The sequence below is a fragment of the Seriola dumerili genome, unplaced genomic scaffold (assembly GCF_002260705.1).
Source record: "Seriola dumerili isolate Sdu_G_001 unplaced genomic scaffold, Sdu_1.0 BDQW01000068.1, whole genome shotgun sequence".
NCBI classification, from domain to species: domain Eukaryota; kingdom Metazoa; phylum Chordata; class Actinopteri; order Carangiformes; family Carangidae; genus Seriola; species Seriola dumerili.
Window position 1 is genome coordinate 12438143 of NW_019174323.1, and position 17552 is coordinate 12455694.

The following is a 17552-nucleotide window of genomic DNA, read 5'->3' on the forward strand; positions in this document are numbered from 1 at the left end:
TTTGGCATTTTAAGCCATACTATAGTATGACGTTTTTTTGACATTTTATGCCTCATTATACTATGACATTTTTTGACATTTTTATGCCTTACTGTACTATGTCGTTTTTATGACTTTTTATGCCTTGGTATACTATGACATTTTTTGACATTTTTATGCCTTACTATACTATGATTTTTTTTGACATTTTATGCCATACTATACTATGACATTTTTTTGACATTTTATACCTAACTATACTATGATATATAATGCCATGGTATACTGTAACATTTTTTGATGTTTTTATGCCTTATTATACACAGTCGTTTTTATGACTTTTTATGCCTTAGTATACTATAAAATTTTTTGACATTTTTATGCCTTACTATACTATGACATTTTATACCTTACTATACTATGACGTTTTTTAATTTTTTTATGTCTTATTATACTATGATGTTTTTTGACGTTTTTATGCCTTATTATACTATGTAATTTTTATGACTTTTTATGTCTCAATACATTTATGACGTTTTTTGACATTTTTATGCCTTATTATATTATGACATTTTTTGACATTTTATGCCTTATTATACTATGATGTTTTTTTACATTTTTATGCCTTATTATACTATGACATTTTTATAACATCTTATGCCTTATTATACTATGACGTTTTTATGACATTTTATGCCTTACTATGCTATGACGTTTTTATGACATTTTATGCCGTAATATACTATGACGTTTTTTATGACATCTTATTCCATATTATACTATGATGTTTTTTGACGTTTTTATGCCTTATTATACTATGACATTTTTTGATGTTTTTATGCCTCAGTATACTCTGATGTTTTTTTTATGTTTTTCTGTCTTTTTGTAAGCTATGACATTTTTATGACATACTATGTATGTCATAAAATATCATAGTATAGAATGGCATAAAAAGTCATTGTATACTGAGGCATAAAAAAGCTATAGTATAGAATGGCATAAAACAGTCATAGTATAGTAAGGCATAAAAAAGGTGTAGTATAGTAAGTCATAAAGTCATAGTATAGTGAGGCATAAAATGTCATAGTATAGTAAGGCATAAAAGGAGAACATGTAAACTCCACACAAAAAGACCCCTGCGGCGCAGTTCAAACCCAGAACCTTTTCAGTTTGAGGCAAAAGTTCTGACCACTGTACTATGTTCAGTGAAGCCAACAATCGACTGGCACATGGTGCTGATGCACTCTGCTTTCTGTTATTTCTGAGTATCTGACTTCCACTAACAAATTATTGTTTAATATTGATCCACAGTTTGAAATGAATTTGTTTGATTTTTGAAATCTACTTTCAGTTCCTTTTGGCTAAGATGGTTTGGTTTTTTGCCACTCTGGACTAATAAACCAACCCAGAAACATATTATTAGTATTGTATTTCTATTCCAGTTATTTTATTTTTTTGTAGAGCACAAAAGACTGGATTACTGTTAAAAAGACTGAACTGTAATCGTCCAGATTTAGTTATGTTTAAAGGATTGCTTTATTTACTCTATTTAATTTTTTTGTGGAATGTTTAATCACTAGATTAAATTAGTACTTTGTGACATGTGATATTTATGTCCTCATTAAGTAGCTGTGTATGGATATTTTGCAGAATGTTGATTTGGCCGGTTTTCTTTATCTTCTGTCTATTTCTTAAAAAACTGATTAAGCTAACTGCACCTTGTACCTAAATTAACAGATAGGTAGACATACAGCCACTCTCCCAAAAGTTTTTGTGCTCGGTTAACTCCACAACGGCAGTGTTTACGTTCACAGGAAAAAGTAGGAATTTCGAAGTAGCTGAGTCTTGCAGTGTGAACACAGAACTCTCCTGGCGAGTTGAGAGAGTTGAGGGTCCTTATGGAGCGGCATCTGGGGAGGCTGACAGGAGCACTCTATTACCACTCAGAGAAAGGAACCTGAGGGCTGCAACAACACTGCTACCAGGGAGATCCAGCTGTGCAGATGCCTCCAAACACACACACACAGCCACACAGCCAAATCCATGCAAATGAAGAGAAAACTTCACCACACACACATGTTCCCTCCTTCAACAAAATGGACTTTATGGTGTAACAAAAAGAAACACAGATAGGAAGACTGATGACTAAATAGCGACCTCTAACCCAGGCTGAGTCCCTTTCCACTGGTGGAGTTTTAGGCCTGAGGTGGAATAGCTAACAGCTCCTCTCTTAGCCTGCGCTGCTGGGCACATTAACTAAACTCATATCGCTCTCAGCCACTATCAATTATTCACCAACCCCCTCCCATCTTTCCCCTCGATTTCAAAGGAGAACAACTCCAACAGCCATTCCCAGCTTCACTAACACACAGCCACAGAGACAAAACAACCTCATGCCTTTGGTGACTTCCTTTGGTTTTCTTTAGCACCCAGTGTGTTTTATGACTTCAAATTATCCTTATAATCTTATACTCTTTAACATGCTAATAACTGTCTTACATCATTGTTGCAATAAGCTACTTTATATACACTGTAGGTGCTCCATGTATAATTGAGTTTTAGTTTATTTTTCACAATGTTGGAGCGTATGTAGAATATGAAGCATATGAAGAATTTTGAGTATTTCTGCTTTTCCTTCTAGGCACTCGAACAGTCCTGGAGCAAGCGGCGCTTCAGTATTTTGCTTAAGGACACTTCAGCAGGACAGGTGCTTTCCAAAAGAAGCTTGAACCCACGGACCACAGCAGTCTCATCAGATTTTCTGATGGCCCCATCCACAGAAGCACATCTCTTAGCTTCTGTGCCTTTGCTCTCAGCTCCAAACTGGGAACGTGCCAATCAGAATCTACTGCAGGTAATACACTGACTACAGATACCTACCTCACACAACCCCAAATAACCCCAGCAATTGCCTTTAATATGACGCTGTTGGCACTCAAATGAGTACATACTTCCACACACAGTTTAGTAGTCCTTCAATGTGGCCCAGGACAGATCACCGTACACCCTGCTGAAAGAATGTGGCCGTCTGCGGCCCAGACCACCTCCGAACGTGGTTTGAACAATCAGATCTCAATGCTTCGCCAAAGCATCTGGGGTGCATTCACACCTGTATTTGTGAATGAGGCCTGACTTGTTAAGAATTCTTACTCAGGAGTTGCTCAAGAGAAAACCTTCCCAGAACTACTGATTCATGAGCAGCCAGATATTTCAAGCTACTTTGTGTCCGTATAGCACACCGTGAGTCTTCACTGGTTGTCTGCCATCCTCATGGCCACAGGAAGTGACTGCTACCGGCCAAGAGATAGTCCCCCACCTAACTCACTGAGCTCCTCTGGTACTGATAGGTGGATTTTGTCCTCTGGTACTGGTAGGTGGATTTTGTCCTCTGGTACTGGTAGGTGGATTTTGTCCTCTGGTACTGGTAGGTGGATTTTGTTACCTTTGGACTGAGCAAGACTCATCTATTTCTCAGCCAGTTAGTGAATAAATGTGTTTCCCAAAATGTTGAACTATTCCTTTGAATGGTAATTGTCTTGATAGCTATATCAGACCCTTTATCTGCATTCAAAAGTCCTGACAAAATAGTCAAGTGTCCTTTTCGGAGGTGAATTGCCTCCATAGTATGTCAGGGAACAGTGCTGGGAGCACACAGTGAGACATTTTCAGCTTCACACTTAAATGAACTCACACAATTATAGATGAGGGCTAGACAAACACTGGCAATTTTCCAAGGTGAAAATGCAGCCTTCAAATTGAGCTGGGTTGATATCTGAAAAGGGCAGACGTCAACGTTCAGTCATGACTGGATGTATGACTCGTTGGAGTTTTCTCTGCAGATATCTATGCCCTTCTCTGAGTCTTAACATCAGATATGGATGCAACTTTGCGGCAGAATCAGTAGGTGAGAAGGGCTTGTTGCTGTAAGTCTAACAGAGGCATTCATTTGGAATGAGATGCAGCTGATGCCTAACATTCACTGCTTATCATTCATATATGTGTGAGTGTGATGAGAGGTGGAGTTCACACCAACGCCTGTGCTGTGAGGTCGCTGACAGGAAGCAGCTGGTGCCTCGGTCGCCCGCTTTTTCGCTCATCGTCTCAGTCCCCACCCTCAATTTTCACCAGCTGCCTCCAGACACACCCGCAGGAGGCGGGGTCTCTCTCGCCAGGGCACCTGTGGGTGTCACCTGATGGGGGGAAATGCAAGTGGAAATGAAAGGAAGCAGCCGATTCTGTCAGAGCACATCAGGGCTGCTGTCCATCACGGCACTGACCTTCAGGGTGTGTGCGTGCGTGTGCATGTGTAAGTCTATCAACAACTGACCCAGTGTGTGTGTATAAGTATGTGCATATTAAGTCACTGACCCACAGGGAGTGCATGTGAGTGTGCGCATATGTTTGTTCATCAATGCAGGGTGTGTGAGACCATGTGTATACATTAGCGCCTTGATCCCAGTGAGTGAGTGTGTCCGTAAACACATAGACCTTGAGGGTGTGTGTATGAGTGTGTGTCTGTGTATCTGTCTATCTCAGTGCAGTGATCTGTATAAGATAGCTGCAGTAGCTGGTAGGTCATTGACAACCCTTGACACCTAAAACCAAAGCTCCTGACCTCGCTCACTGTCCTCACTTTGAGTTCTGACTAATTTCCAAAGTGAAAAGTGTCTGTTACCCGTCAAATGTGTCCAGATCTTAACGCTAATGTACAGCAAATGTCCATATGTGTTGGGAGCACAGTACCAGCATGTCCTTTTGCTGGGACCAGGGCTTTTATTCCCTCAGCAACAGGGCTCAGAGCAGTACTACACTCTGGGGACCAGGGACTAGAGGATGGTGTCAGTCAGTTTCCCAGCTGCAGTCAGGGCCGCCCCATGTACACCCCAAAGCCAGTGGCCCCTCACCTCCCCCTCTTCACCATCTCTGGGTTTGACTCAGGATGGGTGTGGGGGTGCAGGCAACAGCAGGGAGAGAGAGGGAGAGAGAGCGAGAGAGGCTGCACTGTGCTGCTAACTCCTGGAGGACGGCTGTTCGGCTCTGGCTGCCCAAGCGGGAAGAATTGAGGGAGACAGGGACCAAAGCCCGTCAGCTCCATCCCTTAGGGTGCCTCGGCCTCCCAACTACAAGTCCATGTTTTAGCAAACCATATGTTCACCCTCTTCCCCACCCAACCCCCCCACCCCCACCCAGTTAGCAAATAAACAAGTCAGGAAGCCATAGCTAGAGGGAAGTCTTGTTTCCCTCTCACTGGCTGTCGCTCTCGCATATTCTCACTGCCGCTTCAGACTCTCCCCTCTCACATCCCATGATTTGAAGCTGTGATACACAGTGGATAAGTGATGAAGAATGTCTGATATCTTTTTTTTTTTTTTTTTTGTCGAGTGTCTTTTTATTGAGACCTTCCTTTTCCAATAATTTTTCTATGTTTGACTGACGAATAAGGACTTTGGTAACTCATCATTTTGAGGAGTTTGGTTGGAAAATCAATACATCAGTAGAGTCATTCTAGATATTATGTCCACATTGGACAATTCTGCACCTCAAGACATAAAGCGCCAATGAGGTAAAGGTGTGAAGGTCAGCGTGGTCCCATCTCAGCCATGCATTTAACATTTGTTTTAGTCACCTAACTTAACTTTAACCACAGTCCATTTACGAAACTCATGATCTTTCCCTAATACTAATATTAACTTTGCTGTATTTGCATGTCCAGTTATTGTGGAAAGCAAGAATGTTAAATTAAGGGTGCCACAGGACACAAACTAAATATTATGACTAATGGGGGAGGGGTTCTCCAGAACCATCCAAAACTGTGGGTAAAGGGTTTCCATTTTTGTTACCAACCAAAGTGATACTGTAGTACCAAATACTGTGATCAGTCTATAGATCTGTTATATAACTTAGATCATTTGTTTATGTAAATATTGGTGCCAAAAGTATTTATACTAAACATGACTAAGAGTCTACAGGCTTGGTAGTGGTCCTGTGAGGCAGTACTTGGGCACAGTGGTGCTTTGAGCTAAATGCTAATGATGGTACTAATACAGGGACAATGCTGATGTTTGGCAGGTATATTTATCATTATCACCATCTTATTTTAGTATGTTAGCATGTTAACATTTGATAATTATCACTAAACGCAACGTACAGCCGAGGCCGATGCGAATGTCATTAATTTTTCAGGTTGTTGGTCATAAAGCAAAATGAATCTAAGAGAGAAAATGTGCTGTTGGTGCTAGATGAAAAGTCTGGGGATCATCAAAGTAGTTAGATTTATTCTCTTGGCATCATGGACATTTATCAAATGTACCAAATTTCATGGCATGGAATAGTAGGCCAAACTGGTGGACCGACCGATCAACAGACCAACAATCGCGTCAGAGCCATGCTGCTAATATGGCTAAAAATTTTGAACTAATGCTGAGAGCAGAAACATTGGTGATCTGAGAAGGGGCCCATTGCTCTCTGTTACATTAAACCTCAATGATTCAGTCTGAATTTAAAATTGAAAATGAATGAAGTTGCCTGGTTCTGCTTTCCATGCGGTGAATGAAAGACAGTCCTAAACAGATGGGCAGAGCGTGTACAAGGTCCACAGAGTCAGTCAGTCCTCCCTTTGGGCAGAGAAATTGTCCAGAGATGGACAGCTGTGCCCAGGGCAGGGCATATAGGAAGTGAAATAACACACAGTATTTATGGCTCCCTCAGGGTCTTGCGACTCACTGACCTGGCCATCCTGTAGCAGACAGGCAGACAGTTGGCGGTCCAGAGTTTTTCACAAGGTCAGCCACCATCCATCACAGTTTTAGGATTACAAAACGAGTTACCAAGCAAAGCATTGTTTTGTTTGACAGAGCTGCACCTCTCATTTCTCACCTCCAATGCTGAACATACAGTAATGGAACTCAGTGTTTTGGTGACAGAAGCTTTTGTAGTATATGTGACTATATATCTATTTCACCTCTTTGCCTGTGAGTAGTTCAAGTTCAGGTTTATTTTTATAGCACCTTTCCACTTTTTTGACATTTTTGCCTTTACTGGAGAGCTCACAATACAAAACAGACAACATATGTTACATATCTACCAGGATGCCCGATGTATAGCAGCATATCATTCAAATGTAGCTCCAAATGTTTTACAGGGTGATAAACATCACATTAGATTAAGCTGGAAAAGGAAGAAGCACTAAAAACAGCATAAGGACAAATAAAACTGACAAAAAGAATGTACTATACTGCAATGTTGATCAGCTATGAATAGCTTTGGCTCAGTGTACATACTATACTTTGGCCCAACTCTATAATCCATGAGTTCACCTGATCTAATGGTGCAGTAATTCAAGTACGATTTTACATAAGAACAAACCTCAGTGATCTTGTGGAATTTTGACATCCTGATTACGTCTTTATAGATTTTGTCCACATTGATTTTGTCAGGGGCTTGGTAAATCCCACACACACACGCACACACACACAAAAACATGCACGCATAGTGACATGACAGCCTGCCACACTGACTGGTCCATTGAGTCATCAATGACCTTCCGTGGGATTGGAGTTGCCAGGCCAATTGACCAAATCACTGATCTTTAAAAGCAGCTCTGCGGGCGAAGGGGGGGGGGGGGGGGCGGGTTGAGTGGCACTAAACACACACACATTGATGTACACGCACCCACACACTCCATCCACCTCAGTCTCTAATCAAGGAGCAGGCAGGCAGGACTCTGGGTCGCCACAGCGACACTAACAAGAGGCGACAGCTCCTCAGCGCTCGGGGCAACGACCAGCTCGGCTGTCGAGACCGCGGAGAGAGTCCGCCAGGCACGCACTGAGGCAAGGTTTGCTGTTTTGGGAGGAGGCGGCAGAGGAGGAGGAGAGATGGAGGAGGGGAAGTGGAGGACTGGTGGTGTAGATGCGTGAGGAGTTAATGAAGAAGCCTGAGTCTGAGAAATGATACACACTGACTTCCTCTTTTGATCCAGTCACTCACGTCTTTAAGTGCAAACATATACATTTTTTTTTTTTTTTTTTTTTTTACAGAAATTACCATTTTGAACAGAAAGACACAAGACACACAAACACAAGCAGAAACACACACACAAGCACACAATCTGAACTGAGGCGCACCCTCACCAAAGCCATCCAGCCCTGGGGCCTACTTGCAGAGTGCCGTTTCCCCCTCCCCACTTGCCCAACTTCCCTCCGCAACGCCCCCCCCCACCCCACCCCACCCACCCCCCATCTCCTCTGGAACACAGTTTAACTTCTGTCATTTAGATGAAGCAAGTGAGTCAGTCTTGCGGTGGCGAGAGGATGTGACAGGCCGGTAATGGACAGGACAAAGAGGGGATTTATGAAGTATTAGTAAACCTTAATAATTCACCACACCAAAGACCCCGGGAGTCCCCCAACCGACCCCCTGTCTCTGGCTCTCATCCTTGCTCTGATGTCCTTTGGATCTCACTTTCCATCCCAGCGCCTGTTAACAGTCAAAGACAAGAAGAATACAGAATAATCTTAACTGACTGATAATATCATGTAGGACATTTTTTCTTTAACCTTTTGACCCTAAAATCGATGGAAAACCACAGGAAATTTAAGATAATTAATATTCTTCAGAAGTGAAAATTAAAATTACAGTAATTGTATCATTCTGATGTGTATTGAATTATGCCTCTGAATGAGGCAGAATGAGCTCTGACAGTAGTTGAGAAAACAGTCTCACCACAAAGTCCATTAGTAGCTGTCTGGAGTTTTCAAAAAATAAAAAATTCAAGTGATCTTCATCAACAGATGAAGTTTGGCAAGGATTTTTATAGATTTGTTTATCTTCACATTTTCATTGTTTAAGCAGTTATACAAAATGGTTTCCACTTATAGCATTTTTTCCTAATTATCGTGATGTGCTCAAAAAAGACGACCTCCCATCGCTCTGCAGAAAACAACAAGCTGATAACCACACAGTAACAGAAAAAAAGTCTAAAAAGTCTTGAAATTAGTTCAAACAAAGAGTCAAAGAATCAAAGAGGTTTTCATGAGTGCTTAAGGCAAAATGAGTCTCCTTCACATCTGCAGAATGAACAAGACTAAAAAGGTCTGCTACCACACAGGCTGTAAGGAGGTACAATGGTGCTTCATGCTAAAATAGCATTGCCAACATGCTCACAATGATAATGCTAACATATGATGTTTAGCAGGTTTCCCATGTTCCTTGTTCTAGTTTTGGGTGTTAGCATGCCAATGTAGCCCACTCCTGATAATTACACCGTAACTAGGTTTGTAAGGAGCTCAGAAACTTAGACTAAAAAAACCATAAATGAAACACAATGCAAGTTGCAATTTAAAACCTTTAGTGTAATGAACTTGCAGGTAGTAATTCACAACAGGTTCATTAAAAAATTAAAAATATAAAGAAAAGGGGCCCTTTGAAATAAGTCTTTAGTGTATCAAAAGCCAATAAAGTCTGTTATCTGTGATCATTTTCAGTCTTTTTAATGTCCGTTGTCCCCAAGCGTTGTCCGTGACTGTCCCGTGACAGTTTTCTGGAATAGTGGGCACTCTTTGTGGATGTGCGGGAGTCCTGGCGACTTGCACCACCCTACCACCAGGTGGAATATTCGATGAATCAACTCTGGGCTCCAGGTTCCAAGTACAGTTTTACTGGGAGGCTCGTCATCAGTAGGAATGATCTCCAGGGGTGTCTCTCACTATGTCCACACGACCGGACCTGATGGCAAACAGGACTTTAAGATTTTATTCGATCTATTTGCTGCACAACATTCACACTAAAGCATAACTATGACAATGTAACATTAACCACATCACATACAATATTATACTCAATGATAACATTTCCATGCCTGGCATTACACTCTAGTTCAAAAAACTTCTCATCTCTCAAGAGCAATATCTAAATCATTGTACCATCATAACAGCACACACCATTGTACACTTTAGTACTGATTAGACAATACAAAAAACAGAAATATTATGACAATAGCTGTAGGCTTTACCTTAATCTAATATTTTATCAATATCAATGTTATATGGCCCTGCTATAATTAGCAATGCCCACTCTCTAATGAAAATACAGGTGACATTAACATACTCTCACATCTCCCACAGTAAAAGATTAACACTGCAATTTAAATATTTACATCTTAAACATCTACCTTAAACATTGCTGCTACAGCACAGTCAGCAATCAATAACTCCGGCCGCACATTTCTCCAAACAACTGAACAGACAGGCCACGCAGCGCCGCACACACAAATAACAACATTAGCAGCACGCTGCTAGCTTACCGAGACAGCTGGAAAAGACAACACCGGACTTCCAAACGTCCGGTGTGTTTCTACTTTACTCCTCTGTGTTGGCTAGTTAGCTGGTAGGTTTTACTCACAGTTTACTTTTTAATCCTACTCATCAATCCCACCCCCCGTCGCCGTTACACGAGCACGTCTCATTTCTGTCTCTCACACAACCTTGATTGTGCAGGTACTTTGTGTTCCACCATGTTCAACCAGAGGCGGGACTTTAACCAACCACGATTACTGAGTGGCTGATCATTTGTTCAACTGAGATGAAAACACTATTTGTTCAACAAAAAACGAAGTAACTTTATATTCATATTTTAACCCTTTATTGTCACTGGGTTACTCTAAAATGTGATAATTAGTGCTAAAAACAAAGTAGAGCTGAGGCAGATGGGTATGGCAGTTATTTGGTCACGGACCAAAATGTTGGACAGAACTTTTAACCTGTACCTGATTTCATGATTATCCATCCAATAGCTGTCATGACATTTCATATAAAAAATTTTAAAAAAAGTCAGGCGTTAACAAAGTCTATACTTCATCCTCAGGAAAACAATGTCTGTACAAAGTTTCATCATGGTTCATTCTTGCAATATTGCAGAGATATTTTAGTCTGGACCAAAGTGATCCCTGTAGCCAAACGGCTACCATGGCTAGTTTATGTGAGAACATATGAGTCTGAACCGGGCAGGAAGCCTCATTCATGTCTGCATATTAAAAAAATTAGCTCATGAGTAAGTGGTAACTTCAATGTCATGATCCGGTCTCCTCTCCCACCTGTCTGAGAAGCAAAAACAGGAGAACAATAGCCCTCCTCCTCCTCACCACCACCAGCCACCAATTAACCATGATCAGAGTTTAGCAGGTCACAATCGGTCAGACAGGCGGCCTAAAGGGAAACACGCACACAGATATCCCTACACACACATCTCCGTCGCAGCTGCTCCACGGTGGGTCCATCACTAAACAAATAGCGTGGAGTTAATTCCCTCTCTCAGCAGCCATCGCTGTGACGACTGCAGTCATGGCTGTGAGTGGCAGGCGTAGTCATTAGATCCCTGGATACCCCCACTGGCTGCTCTTTTTACCCTCTTTTATGTGTGTGCATGTGTGTGTGTACTGAGTGGTGGTGGTGGTGGTGGTGGTGGGGAGGGAGGGTTACAGAGGAGCAGTGATGGGTGTCAGTACTGAGGCCTGGTCCAGTCTGCTGTGGCCTGGTGTGACAGCACTGCCGCCTGACCACCCCACCCCTGACCCCCTCTCTCCTGCCTGCATCGCCCGGAGAGACGTGGAGGGTGATGGGGACTGGCACCGCAGGGGCCTCCCTGGCTGGTGCCTTTGCTGGTGGTCTCCGTGGCCTATTAGTGTCCTGCTATGGGCCTGTCAGACTGACAAAACAGGGGCCTGTCAAATTAAGTAGGGGCTGAATATCGAAGATATGTATTCAAACGCACCAAGGGGAGATGGTGGCGGGGAGGGGTGAAGAGAACCAGGATGAGGAAACCACCGGTGCTAATGTCGATGCTAAGTGAGAGTGACAGGTTGAGAGCTGATCGGAGGGTGAGGACGGAGAGAGAGAAAGAGAGAGAGAGAAACAGTAACAGTAGTTGATAATGGTGGGGTGGTTGTCCTGAGGAGACTTGTTAAGGGCCAGTCCAGACAGAGCCAGACAGCCACCATTCCCAAGGATCTGAACACAGGTAAACTGCTCCAAGTTTGGCCTGAACAGCTTGGAGTTACAGTACTTCCACTTAATGAGATCAGACTGATGAGCTCTGTGTGCAGGTGTGTGTCTGTGTATAAGCACCGATGAAGCATCCCAAAGCACAAAAGTCTTTACTGGAACAATAACTATTTCCTCTGTTGGCCAGCACATGTACCCAAGGCTCTGATGAAAAAAAAACAAAAAACAAGCATTTATCCGGGCACCGAAGGCATCTTTCATAATCTTCTCATATCATTGCATCGTGACTTAAACTTTTTGTCTCTTCATTGTTTGTGTTACTTCACCTCTGGAGACACATTGGCTCCTCGTGCTTCAGGCCAGGCCATTATGAAGCCGTACACGGTGCACTAAATCTCAACAATATTGTCAGAGTGTTACAAAACGGCTCAGCTCAGTCACCGCACATGAGGGTTACTGCGTTGGGTGGCTTCTATCTCTGGGCTTCATTGTGCACTCAGCTCTCAGACGAAGACACTGAAACACAGGAGCCGGTGAAACATCAGCAGCAGGAGCGTTACGGCAGTTGTATGACAAAGCCCTGTCTGAGCATACATGTGTGTGTGTGTGTGTGTGTGTGTATTGCGAGGGGAGCCGTGGCAGTGCCTGTGTGTTTTCGGGAAGAGCTGCGACTCTCCCTCTCATGTCGCTGCGCGTTGCTGAGACTGAGAGGCTGATGCACAGTGGCAGCTCCCCCCTCGCAGCCACAGGCCTGCCCAGAGCCACTGCAGATGATAGTTTTAATTGCTTTCAATCTTTCAGGCTAGTCCCTGCCCAGTGGCACAGAGTGCTTGTGTGTGTTTGTGCATGTGTGAGATCGTGATTCTCTGTGTGTTTCTGTGTGTGCGCGCATGTGGTGTGTTCATGTTAACAGTTATTGTCTGTGGATGCTGTACACATATGTGGTGTGTGTTTGATGGATGTGTTTGTCCATTATGAGAGGAAAATTAACAGAGAATTAAGGCCTCGCAGTGATACATCTGATGCACACGTCTGCTGAAGAAGACGGAGAAAACATATGTTTATCAGACTGCCTGCACTGTGAAAGCCAAGCAACTGAATGCACATAAAAAAAAGGTGAAAGGACAGAGTGGATGATTAAATAGATCCCTCTTTCCATAAAGGTTACGTGTGTTTATAAATAATAAAGTTCAGGGTTTTCATGCAAAGACCTCAAAACACGCACTCACATCCTTAAAAGCATTTTAAACACGGTGAACTACAAAACCAACTGATCAATAATTCAGAGCGAAAGTCGAGCTGGCATAACGGAACATAGCAAACAGCCTGCAATTAAAATGACAGTCTCATGTGTGAATGAAATCATTTCCCTACTACGACTAACACCTACAGTCGAGCAGAATGATGTGAAGCGGAGCAGCAATATTTTTGTCTGTAATGTGGAGTGAAATTCGACCAGACTGTGAACTGATCTTACCTTTGAGCTGATCTATGAATAAAATGTGTTAACATTTCTATATGAGACTGAGCGTACATCAGTCCTGTATTGTCCCTGATGGTCGATAGGAAAGGTCATTCATTCAGGTTGATCATTCTGAAGACAACATGGTTTCACACGTCAAAATTAACCAGTGGCAACAAAACAAGAAACAAAAAAACATGTCGGCTATTTTTGAAAAGTGACGTCCTGGAGTGTCTCAGGAATCAACGGGAATATTTACATACTGTGATTGTGGTTTTACAAGCTACACTGTAGTTGCTACTGGCAGTGAATGTCATATGATATACAGTACTTCACTTTATACACCCTTTTCTTTAATTAAATCTAATTGATTTTTTTTCTTGAGTTTTGAGGAGAGGAGGTTTTTGTAGCAGTTACTGTATATGTCTGTGAATGTCTGTGTACATATCATCTAACAACTATTTAATGTGCAAACACAAATATGGTGCATAGCTCAACATTTTATTATATATTCATACATTTCTTTACTGGCATTGCAATACACAAACAATTAAAGCTTATACAAATTGTGTCACTGAAATAAATTACAGTAAAAACCATGACACTGTTTTTTAGTATTAGGGAGCTTTAGTATAAGATTAATTTTACATGATATAAGGTTGGAGATAAAAATGACTTTTTAATTTAAATTTTATGATTTTTTTCTGTCTGAGTGTTTCAGCTCCTGTGATACAACCCAATCACATGACATAAAATAATAATAAAACTCTGGACTGGTCAATTCTACAGACATTAATAAAGAAAGAGTCTGTCCTGCTGTCTGGGGGAGATGTTGAGAACCAAATATAAACACGGGGAACATTTTGTTCAGCTGAGAAAAGATTGAGCACTGAGTGGCGGTATAACATATTCAAGCTTTCTTCATAAATCCATTCATTTCCAGTGTCCATGTCAGTCTTTTCCATAAACTCCAGACTATGTTGCTTCAATTTTATGTTGTAGTTTTAACAGCGAAAGAGATTAATCAGATTCTGTCTTTTGTAAATGAAACGCCGCTTCACTCATCAAAAAAGAGAATGAGGTGTTGAAATTGTTCATTGATCCTTTAAACTTGAGAAATAACACAAGTGTAATCACATGACAAATGAGCTCATAATTCATCTTGCTCACATTCAAAAAAAAGAAAAAAAATTAAACTGAGAATAACAATATGAAGCTCTCAGCTGACCTAATATCAACTGTCTCTGAACTGCTTCCGCCGATGAAACCACAGTACATCCTCCACTGACCTACTGCTGGAAACATGCAATCCATTTACACTGGGGCACATGTACAACAACCCCTTTCCTCCCCGCTAATCCTTTCATATCTACACACACACACACACACACACACACACACACACACACACACACATCTGGCCGGGGGGTAAATTAACTAACATTCCCACAGAGGCTAATCTCCATCCATTTAGGGGTCTGTAATATTTAATCAGGAGGCCCTGGACCGTCTCCCAGCGCCACACGCTGTGGCACAGTTCATATGTTAGAGTAGAGGCCAGCCCAGAGGCGACGGAGGGGAATTCACTGCTAAAAGCCACAATGCATTCAACCACAGAGCCTCTTGCTCTCGTTCACACTCCTGATCCTGCGATCCTTTGGGGTGGAGGAGATAGGAAAACAGTAACTGTAATGGTAGATTTGGGAATTTTGGCTGCACTTTTATTTTTGTTATTATTGTTGAATATATGTGCATATTGTTAGAATAGATTGTTCACTTTTCATTTCAGTGTATTTTCAGTTGATGATCAGATATTTCTTATTTTTTGATGAATCTGTTTATAGTTAAATCTATATGTTGTCAAAATGAATTCACTACAGAGTTCAAACCTAAAGAAATGTATTTTACAATTATATAAATCTAGAAAAGAAGCTCATCCAGTCCTGCTTAATAAATGACTTAAACAATAAATTACACATCAAAAATGAAATTAAATCAATTAAAGAGACACTCCAGTGATTATTATTGCACTTCCATAAGAGACACATTTGCAAAACAATAGCCAAAGTCAATGCTGCAGATATTCTGACTTTTGGTCCCCAGTGTGAGTAAACTTCCAAAAACAATGGGTCGTGCATTTCCCATAAAGCAATTCAGTGATGTCTTTCAGATTAGACCCTCATTGCTCAGTAAACACATCTGTGACACTCCTCAAAGCAGTTCGTCACACAGACTTTCTGCTTAAAATTTAAAGTCAGGGATCCACAAAAAAAAAGGCTTGTTTTATTTGCACCATTTTGTGCCTGTATTTGTATAGCATAATGAATATTCTTACATTTCTGCGTGTGGGGCCCCTTTAATCCCCTGTCAGATGAGTAATCAACTAATTGTTTTAGCACTAAATGTAATACCATAAGTTATGACCTCGAAAATGATTTTTTCATATTTGATAAAGGCTTTATTAATCACAGGGCTGTTGTTTTGTCGGGTATTCCTCCTATTCTGTCGCTGCACACCCACACTGTTTCAGTATCAGTCCTCCTGACACAGGACATGCAGTACAGTGTGATCATAGACAGACAGTGCGGTGTTAGCCGTCCTGCCTGGAGGTATCACACCGGACACAGCCAACTGCTCTCACACTCACACACAGTAAAGGTCAGGTCTCGCACCATCAGTGTGAAAAGCCTGAGCTGAAAAGGGTATAGCCCATCTGTTTTTAACAGTTCAGGACTGTTGATGCTTGAGTGTGTGTGTGTATGTGTGTGCGTGTGTGTGTGTACAGTACGTACAGTGTGTGCTTGACCTGACCTGCAGCAAAAAAATTGCCGTCTGCTGAGATTTTGTGTTTTATAAACATAACATTTGCGTTCCTAAGTGTCGAGTGATAAAAGTGCTGTGTGTGGCCATTGTAATGCCTGCGCCCTGATTCAGACTGACTGTAATGGGGAGGCCTGGTGAATTTTTCATACAGCCCAGAGGGGGAGGACGAGTGACCATACTGGCAGAGTACAACCTCTCAGAGAGAGAGAAAGAGAGAGAGCAGAAGGGTGAAGGAGGAACCTGACATTCAGGCCGCAGCTTCACCTTTCGTCAAGCTTTTGGTGAACACAAACTTGAAAAGATGTTAAAGTCATGATCATTTTTTGAATCAAATCCCTCTGAAAGTATAATTTTCACTAAATATTTTTCACGAACAAAACAAGATTCAACAAAACAATAAGAGAATCAAGGTGGAGAAATCTTTTTGACCTCTTGTGTGGCTTATAGCAAACCAAAGATGCTTGTATGTGAATCCTACTGACAGGTCATTTTTAACTGTGAATTATTTGAAGTTCATTGAAGTAAAGTGTGTCCAGAAATGCTTTTATGACTCAGTTTGAAAAAAGGGAATACTACCCACTACTGTTTTGTACATATCTCGGCTTTGTTAATGCACTGACTCCAAGAAGTCGATTAAAAATCGAGGAGGAGGGCTAACTCGTTTAAAATATTTCCTGTATCGTTTTTGATTAATCTCTGATCATCTGTCATGTACTACATTTAAGAAACAAAAGCAGCTTCATCCGGATGATGCTTTGTGGGCCTCATGAACAAAAGCAGGATGAAAAATGCCCAAGATCTTAATTTAATGGGCTGAAATTTCTGCAAGAAAGCTCTAAAAAAATTATCCATCTGTTCAATGCACACATGCCACAGTTCAGTCAGATAGCTTGTAGCACTGTCTTGCGTATGCAAATATGTTTTGCCTGGAAATCTATTTGGAGTTGCTCGAAGGAATCCAGAACGGCCCTCCTTCTGTCTCCCCTCTCCGGCTCACGCTGGGCTCCCTCTTGCCGTCTATCTCCTCTCGTGTGGAAAACATTTTCACCAGCTCCACACGCATGGACATACAGTCAGTGGCACCGCCTTACCTCAGACTGCCTAAACCACCATGGGCCAATATGCAGATCTCACAGGCCCACACTAGCGGCCCTGTCCGCAAGCGGGACGAGGAGCCCTGCAAGTGTTTGCTCAGTTGGATAAAACATGCAATACAGGGACACAGAGGGAATAATTATCCACTCTGTGAAGAGACCACTGATTGTGTCCTTCTGTTGAGGACGTTCAGT